The following is a 10,017-nucleotide window of genomic DNA, read 5'->3' on the forward strand; positions in this document are numbered from 1 at the left end:
ATTTTAAAAGGAGTATTAGACTTTAACAAAAATTTCACAAAAGAAGACATACAGATGAATAAGAGTCTATGAAAAAAATAAGACTTAATATCTCTAATCATCAGGGAAATGAAAATTACAATAATACCTCACCCCAATAAGAATGGCTATTATAAATAGACCAAAGATAACAAGGTGTGGTGAGGATGCGGAGGAAAGGGAGTCTTTGCACACTGTTGTTGGGAACATAAATTAGTACAGAAATCCTGGAAAACACTATGGTGCTTCCTTGAAAATTTAAAATTAGAACTACCAGTGATCCAGCAATCCCAATACTGTGCAGATATCTAAAGGAAATGAAATCAATCTATCAGAGAGATATCTGCACACATATGTTCATTTCAGCATTATCCACAACAGCCAAGAAATGGAAACAACCCAAGTACCCACCAATTGATGAATGGAGAAAGAAAATGTGATACATATACCCAATGGAATACTATTCAGCCATAAAAAAGACAGTAGCCATATTGTTGACATTTGCAACAGTAAAGGATAGAGACCGTTATGTTACATGAAGTAAGTCAGGCACAGAAGGACAAATACTGAATGATCTCACCCATTTGTAGAATATAAAAATGTTGATATCACAGAAGATACGAGTAGAATGACAGTTCATCGAGACTGGGAAGATGAGGGGGAAGACAGGAATGGGGGGAGGAAGATTAAGAGTTACCTGGGAGCAGGAAGTTCTGCTGAGCTGTTGCACAGTAGAGTGTCTACAGATATCAGTAACGTACCGTGCATTTCAAAAAGCTAGAAGAAAGGATTTTGAATGCTTTTGACCATAAATAAATGATAAATGTTGGAGGAGATAAATGTTCCGCATGATTTAAACATTATACAAAGTGCTAACATATCATACGATATCCCCCATCAGATGTGCTATTTTCTGTTTTTATGCATCAGCTAAAAGTACATTTAATTTAAATTTTAAAAATCATCATAATAAGTGAGCAGAGACCCCAGCCTTGGGCCTCTTTCCTCATCCCACCTCCTCTTGGGAGCTTTTACTAGACTGGAGATAAGGCGTCCTGCCTGACTCATCTTTCCACTCTCAGTTCCATCTTCCATTCAGCCATGTGCACAGCAGTGCTCAATAAATATTTGTTAGATTGATTTTTTTTATTTCAAAGTCTATTTAAATAGTTTCGATAGTTCAATAAAGAGTTAAAACCAAACTGAAAATCCACAGGGGCAGCTTTATTCACAATTCCCTCCCCACGTCCACAGCCTCCAATCCAGCTACGGGGACAGCAGGGTTGAAAGGCAGAACTAGTCAGGTCTTCAGCTAGACTGTCCTCTAGCTTTGTGCAAACAGCCCCTAAAGAGGAGCTTTATTTGCAATCATTGAGCCACGGAAGATGGGGACAGAAGAACGACCGTCGAGCTAGATTGCTGATGGAAAGCCTATGGTAATAGGAGAAGAGGAAAAGGAATGGGGCTGTCCTGGGACCCTTCAGTCCCAGGCGCTAGTGGACTTCATTCCCTGGCAAGAAAGAACAGCTGAGCTGATAAAAACTAGACCTCGAGCTCACGGCAGTGAACTTAGGATGACCTCCCTTGTGCACATAGCCCCCGTGCTGTAGCTGTAGCAGTGCACCTGAGGCCATGGCATGTGGAAAAGAGGATCCTGGTGAAGGAGCCCAGGAGGGGCATTCCTGGCTGAGCCGTGGTCTTAGACTGGCCCACTGGGTGCTCATCTGAGTTTTCAGGAAACCACTGAAACATGACTTGATGGTTCTAGGGCCAGATCCCTACAGATGGGCGCCCAGCAGTATTCAAAGCCATGGTCCAATACTGGCTTCATCCATCTCAAAGAACATTCGGATCATTACAAGGCCCTGACCTGGGATTCAGGGTGAAGACTGAGGTCAGGGGAGAAAATAGGTGCTGCACTATCCTTTTTTTTTTTTACATTGAGTCTTCTTTAGCACCTATTCCCAACATAGATGTCTATTTTCCTTTATAAAGAGGCTGGTGTTGGAATCATTTAATAATATTTGACATCTGTCATGCACTACATGGTAGGTATTGTAACAAGAAATTTATATTATCTCATGTGATCTTGACAACATCCCTAGGAGTAGATATTAGTTATGTTTTATCGGCAGGGAAACTGAGGTGCAGATAAATTTGACAAAGGTGACTGGCCAGTGAGAGAGAGATGAGACCAGCTTCCCTGATTTCAGAGCCCAATTATGTTAGGAAAGATTGAAATAAATTACTTCTCCCCATCCTAAATTGCTCAGGTAACTGCAGGAGCCAATGGGGATTTCGTGTTACTTAGAAATAGAAAGATGGAAAGTCTATTAGAGACCAAACCATGACTTTCCCTTCACCATCAGAAATGAAAAATAACCCTAGCTCCTGGGATAAGTCAGTAGGATCATGAAAGTTACTGTTGGAGAATAAAATCGAGGGAGCCATCTCATTACCAAACCAACCTCACATGCTCAGCTTGTCAGAGGCCACTGGACTTCCAAGGGAAGACAAGGCTTCTCACATCTCCATAATGCATCATTCAATTTTCACTGAAGAATCTTCCCCTGGAATTACATAAGGAATAGAAATTGTTCAGATTTCCTGATTTGTATTCTGAGCACTTCCCTATGTAAATCCAGGGGGGAAAAAATTCACAAAGTGAACTTACATCATCTCCCCTTACACGGAAACAGATGAAAGTCCCTGTGCTCTCTCTGCTTTGCCTGGGGAATTCGGCAGCGTCTACAGCACTCATTTCATTACACACCTTGCAAGAGTCTCACAATGATAATCATTTAGAGCACCTCAGGTTAACACAGTTCTTTTTTTTTTTTTCCCAAGTGCTTCTGGCCACCTGAGCTAGAGTGGTTCAGCCCTCAGCATATGACTGCTTTGGCTCCAACCGAATCTCTCCACCTTCCATTTGACTAAGAACTGTCCTGCATCTAACGCTGCTGCCTGAAAAGTAAGGTAAAAATGCATGTCAAATCGCCCACTGCATAAAGATGGGAATTTGTACTTGTTCTATCACAAGGTGCAGAGAGAGAGAGAAATGAAGCACAGAACCAAGAAGCCATCACATAAGCAGAGTAGTGGCCACCACAGAGCATAAGACCTCAGGACACCTGGCCAACTCTTTTAACCACAGCTCTTTTTACCCACTCCCCTTCCTGGTACCCCAAATCCCACCACTAAGAATGCATGTGTTTCCATTAAGAATGAAAATGAATGCTAGCTGAACTTTTACTACATGGCAGATGTCTTCTGTTTCTCAAAACAGCTCAGCCAAGATCATGCTCTTCATCGTGTATATGAGGAAGCTCGGATGCTCTGGTTTGTCCAGATTACATAGCTGGCAAACAGCTAAACCAGAATTTGATTGAACCTTTGAACTCCAGACTTTGGTCCCAGAGAACATACAGTTTCCATTGAGTTGCACACTATTGAGGAGTTAGAAGTAATTTTACACTAGTGTAAATGAGTAAAAAAAATCCAATCTTTTCTAAAGAAATACAATGAGATCCAACATGGTGGCATGGGAGAATGTAGAATGGAAATAAAGACTGTTCCTATGAACAATTCCCAGAGACCCTGAACAGATGGCTTCCTAGAGGCATAGGGTGAGAAGTGGGCATGTAAAGATTGGTCTTGATTCCAACTGAAGAACTCTCAGTAGAAAATGGTACCAGGAGTGGGGTCTAAGTACAACTCAGGCTTTTTCACTAGAGCTGCACCTGATAAATAGAACATGAACATCACCTTTGGCTCACTCTCTTCCCCCACTCTCCAAGTCCAATTAGCCATCCCATCAGCAATTCTTCTTTTCCACCTATGCTTCAAATTTCTCCACCCTAAAATAGCCCTTCTACGAAGTTTAGATCCTCACTGATTCCTGTCAGGCTCTCATTTCCTCTAAACCATCTTATCAACTATAGACAGAATGACTAGTATCTATAGAATTAAACCCAGGTTTCTTTTCCTTGCATAAAAAGTACATTATTATTTCACCCTCCTCACCACCCCAGTTTTCAAATGCATTTCACACCAGCCTTTCCCTCCTTGGGTATAATCTAGAGTTATGAATATTCTTACTGTTCTGTCCAGTGTGACAGGCTGTTTCAGGCCTATGTCTTTCCAAACACACACTATTTTGCTTGTCTGAAATGCTCTTCACATCTACTTTTTTAAACTACTTTATTCAAATGTTATTGACATGCAAAAATCTGTATCTTTTTAACAAATGAATCTTGATGAGTTTGGTGATAAGTATATACCTATGAAACCATCTCCATAATCTAAGCCAAAACATAGTTATCACCTTCAAAAGATTCCTCCCACACTTGCGCTTGTGTGTGCACACATATGATGGGAACAATTAACATGATCCACCCTCTTAACAAATTATTAAGTATACCATATAGTATTGTTAACTATAGGCAGAAGGTCTCTAGGCCTCTTCATCTTGTATAACCAAGACTTTGTACCCCATCTTAATATCTCCCATTACTCTTCCCCTAATACAAGCCCTTGACAACTACCAGACTACTCTCTGCTTCTATGCATCCAGCTATTTTAGATTCCTCACATTAGTGGAATCATGTAGTTTTTGTCCTTCTGGTTGGTTTATTTCCCTTAGTATAATGTCCTCCAGGTTCACCCATGTTGTTTCAAAAAGCAGGATTTTCTTCCTTTTTGGAGCTGTATTCTATTCTATTATATATACCACCTTTTCTTTATCCATTCATGGACATTTAGCTTGCTTCCATGTCTTGGCTACTGGAAATAATGTGGCAATGAACATGAGAGCACAGATTATCTCTTCAAAATCTTTTGAAGAAATTCCTTTGGCTTTATGTCCAAAGGTGAAATTGGTAAATCATTTGTATGGTTGTTCTGTTTTTAATTTTTTGAGATACCGCCATACTTTTTTTTTTTTTTTTTTTTTTTTGCGTAGTGGCTGTACCAATTCCCACCAACAGTGTACAAAGCTTCCCCTTTCCCCAAATCAGTATCAACATTTGCTATTTTGGGTTTTTGTTAAACAAATCCTAACAGGGTGTGATAGTATCTCATTGTGATTTTGATTGGTATTTCCCTGATGATGTACACTATTTGACTTATCTGTTGCCTATCTGCATATCTTCTTTGGAGAAATATCTATTCAAGTGCTCATTTTGGCAGCACAACTACTGAAATTGGAACAATACACAGAGGATCAGCATGGCCCCTACACAATGATGGCATGCAAGTTTGTGAAGCGTTCCATGTTTTTATACACTCTACTGTCATGTATATCTAAAGAACAGATTTTAAAAGATATATATATTTTTTAAAAAAATAAATATCTCTTCAATTCCATTGCCTATTTTTAATAGGATTATTTGGGGGTTTGGTTTTTTGTTTGTTTGGTTAGTTTTGGGTTTGTTTGACTTGTTTTTGCTATTGAGTTGTAGAAACTCTTTACATATTTTAGGTATATAATTCTTTACATATTTATTAGACATATGTTTGTAAATATTTTCTCCCATTCCATTGTGTTTTCACTTAATTAATTGTTTCCTTTGTGGTACAGAAACTTACCATTTTAATACATACTTAACTATCTATTTTTGGCCTTTTGCTTGGTGTTGTTGGATATACATAGGGCATATTTTGACATATTCTACATATATGGGGTGCAACCTATTACAATTTTTATTCTAATCTTGTGATTGAACATAATGTAGAGTTTCACTGGTCATGTATTCACATATGAACATAGGAAAGTTATGTCTGACTCAGTCCACTGTCTTTCCTATTCCCATCCCCCTTCCCTTCCCTACATTCCCCTTTGTCTAATCCAGTGATTTTCTATACCTCTCCTCCCTACCCTCCTTTGTTATGGGTGAGCATCCAGATATCAGAGAGAGCATTTAACCTTTGGGTTTTTTTTGGACTGGCTTATTTCACTTAGCATGATATCCTCCAGATCCATCCATTTACCACCAAATGCCATAATTTCATTCTTCTTTATAACTGAGTAATATTCCATTGTGTTGCCTGTGCTTTTGAAATCAAATTCACGAAATTGTAGCCAAAACCAATATCAAAAAGTGTCTTCCCCATGTGTTTTCTTCTAGGAGTTTTGTGATTTCACATCTTATGAGTAGGTCTTCAATGCATTTTAGTTGGTTTTGTGTGTGGTATAAGATAAGGATCCAGCTTCATACTTTGCATGTGGATGTCCAGTTTTCCCAACACTGTTGAAGGGCCTGTCCTTTCCCCATTCCACTTTGTTGGCACTTTACTGAACGCCAGCTGACTGTACATGCAGGGGTTTATTTTTGAGCTCTCTATTCTGGCCACTGGTCTGAAGGCCGCTGTTTTTATGCCAGTACCATTACTGCCTTGATTACTATGGCTTCATAATCAGTTTTGAAATCAGGGAGTGTTCTGCCTCCAGCTTTGTTCTTCTTGATCAAAATAGCTTTGGCTATTAGACGTCTTTTGTGCCTCCACAAAAATTTTAGGATTGTCTTTTTCCATTTCTATTAACATGCCATTGGAATTTTGAATGAGATTACATTGAATCTGTAGATCACTTTGGGTAGTAAAGAAGTTAACAGTATTAATTATTTCAACTCTCAAACGAGGAATGTCTTCCCATTTGAATTTGCATTAATTTCTTTCATCAGCATTTTATATTTTTCAGTGATTGAACATAATGTAGAGTTATTTTTTGAGATACTGCCATACTTTTTTTGCATAGTTCACCTCCTTTCTAAGTGTTTTCTTCTTTTGATGATACGTGAATGGGATTGTTTTCTTAATTTCCTTATTGGATAGTTTGGTGCCAGTATAGAGATATGCAGTTGATATTTCTATGTTGTTTTGCATCTTGCATCTGAATTCGTTTTCCTTCCATCCTGTCTACCTAGAGAGCTCCTACTCCTTCTTTAAGCCACCTCCTGCAAGGAACCCGTGCTACCAAAGCTCCTTACTTCCTTCTCAGTGCTACCTCCAAAACTTGTAGAAACTTAGAAAGCGCTTCACACTGTGCCCCCCATAAGCACTCCATGAGTTGTTGTATGGCTATTATGATTTTGTGTCATTACTTATTTGTTTATAAGTTCACCTCCACTACTACCTTATAAGCAGTTTCCAAATGGGGACTGATTACTATTTATCTTTGTATGCTCACTGTCTATGTATAAAACCCTGCACAAAGTAGGTATAGCAAGAAGAGAAGGTTCAGAACAGCTGTTTATTCAATTCCCCTTCATCCGGCTCAAGAGAAGGGACAATAATCTTACAGGAACCCAGGTTCCAGGACCATGATTCAGTCATGGCTACCAGTGATGAGGGTCACTCTTCCTCTGCCTGGTCCATCCAAGAAGCCACATCAAGTCATCTTGGGTCCTTTCCTCATACACATCCTAGGTAATGCTCATCATTTATTCTGGTAGCATATGTTAAGATTTAGGGGTTCAAAGGCTAATGGAGATCCCTGGATTTTTACATGAGGCCACATATTTATTTCAGCCCACTTTGCCAGCAAATTCTAAAATTATATCTCTAGGCAGAATCTTAGCAAAACTATGAAACAGAACCTTTTTGTTTTGATTTTATGTGACTATTTCACTGTAGAAATCTTGTGAAAGAAACCACTATGGTGTGGGGAAGGGTTCCCAAAACTTCGTGTCCATGATGCCTTTTATTTTATGCCCTGTGACAGCACCTTGGTCCCATCATTGCTTGCTGAGATGAGGTGCCCGCCAAATGCTTGTTAATTTGGATTTTTCAGGAAGCAGGGTTTCTGTGGGCCCTGGGCAGTGCTGACACTCTCCCACAAGGACAGCACGTGCCTTCAACACGGAAAGAACAAGAACGCCCAACGTCTGCCCAAGCCAACTTCACCGCCTTGCTCCCAGCCTTCCATTCCTGTATCTAAAACAGATTTCAGAGGTTTAATTCTTAAGAAAGATTAATAATATATCAGAAACATGAAGGCAACAGGGGCATAAACTTAATGGCAAACATATAATCAATGTTTCATAATGTTTTTAGAATAGGAGGATATAAGGTCTGCTCTGTATAATCTCTCTCCCAGACCTCATAAATAAACAATGACTCTTTTTTCCCGTGTTCAACTGATTTATAGGGAGATCTTTAAGCAAAGTGCTTCCATTCATTACTAATGCATCGCATAATGCACTGTAATAAGTGAATATGGCCTGAGTAGGGTCGTTTAACATATTAATAAAGCATCAACGTAATTTAAAGCAACAACCCTTTCTCTTTACACAAACAATGGCTGGATGAAGAACAGGCAGAATTAAGAGCAAGAAACCAACGTTAGAAGTATGGAGACCCCAGAAGTCTCCATCCGTCACGGCCGAACCAGCAGGAAGCGACAAAGCATCAGTTACCACGGCACAGCCCGGGAACACTCATGCCCCCAATTCCTCCCAGTGGCAGCAGGAATCATCTTTGTTTTCCATTGCAAAGTACAGACTCATCAACACCGCCAGGGTACAAAGCCTTCCTGCTGAAGGCAGCGCCCGCTGCTATTTCAAGCTTGACACATTGACCCGTTGTGCACCCTTATGGGAAATTAGACAGGAGCTCTTCACCGAGAACAGAATTAACCCCCGTCATTTAATATTTCATGCCATCCGGTGGCTCCCTAACAAGAACAAATGGCTGCAGCTGAAATGAGGCTTATTTATCCTGTGTGGGACCCGAGGGTGAGCATGGCAGAGCCGAGTGTTTCGTGAAACACAGCTCACCTGAAGTCATGGTGTGCGACACGCACCGGGAAAAAAAAAGAATTAATGTCCCCATTTTCCTGGTTTGGAACCACAGGATAAACAGCTGTTCTCCAAGCTTAAAATGGAACAAAATTAAACAGGAAAAAAAAGACCTATTTTCCCCCTGGGGAGCAGGATGCAGGAAGAGAGAAAGTGAATTACTTTGGGGAGGATGGCCCCTTTCCTGGGCTTCCATTTCTGTAGTGTAGCCTCTCTTTTGCTCCTATCCACCAAAAGAACATCTGTTTTATGAGCTGGGCTTTGGCAGTCCTTCCTCCTCATTTTTCAGATGATGGACTGCCTCTGCATTGTGATTTATGGACCTCAGCGCTCCCCTGGTGAACCTGTCTGGCTGGAGAATGCAGCCATTTCTGACTCAGCTGGCCGGACTCCTGGGTGTGTAAGCCATGTTTTCCATGGGATAGAAAACAGAGAGAGGATGCTACTCCCTGAAAGATGGGAATCGCTACACCAATGACTAGTTGGCCATCCCAGATTGGTCCTCCCTTGGCAAAGTTATGAACTATTAATGGGAAATATCCTGCCAACCCAGGACTCCATGCTCAACATTCCTTGCAACTGGGGGGGGGGGGCGGCACATGACTTGAGTGTGAGTAAAAGTGACATGTAATATAAAGTGGGTAAGGAGCACTTGCACCATTTCCACTGCCTTTGCACCAGACCCCTCCATTGGACAGCAGAAAAGAGAGACTCTGAAGCTCCAGGAGAGGACAGAGCCATAAGATGGAGGGAGCCTGGGTCCCTGAGTGGCCCTGTGGAAGGTGGCTCATTTACAAAGGTCTTCTCATGAGAAAGATTTTTCTAGTGGGTAGTGTCAGTTAATGTTATCAGGGAGTATTAGTATAGCACCTAACACTGGTTCAAATACTACACACATCAAAGGAAGCACTTTGGGAGAAAGGAAGACAAGATCCTGAAACCAGTTTGGGTGTGGCCATTCACAACAAACCTGTGTGCTTTTCACACTTTGCAAATCCCACCTCCCTTGCCTTTCCGTCCTCATGACACCACTTTGCCATCTCTAAATGTCTTCCTATGGCTAACCACATGCCCTTGACCTCGTCTTCCACTGTCTTCCTCAGTGCCCTCAAGACTCCAGCTGAACTGCGCGGTCCTCCCTGCCCGTTATTATCCTAATTACCCTCTACATTCCAGTTCACTGCTTCAGAGAACCTAGATTCAG

Source organism: Spermophilus citellus (assembly GCF_964194105.1).
Source record: "Spermophilus citellus genome assembly, chromosome: 6".
In the NCBI taxonomy this organism is placed as follows: Eukaryota; Metazoa; Chordata; class Mammalia; order Rodentia; family Sciuridae; genus Spermophilus; species Spermophilus citellus.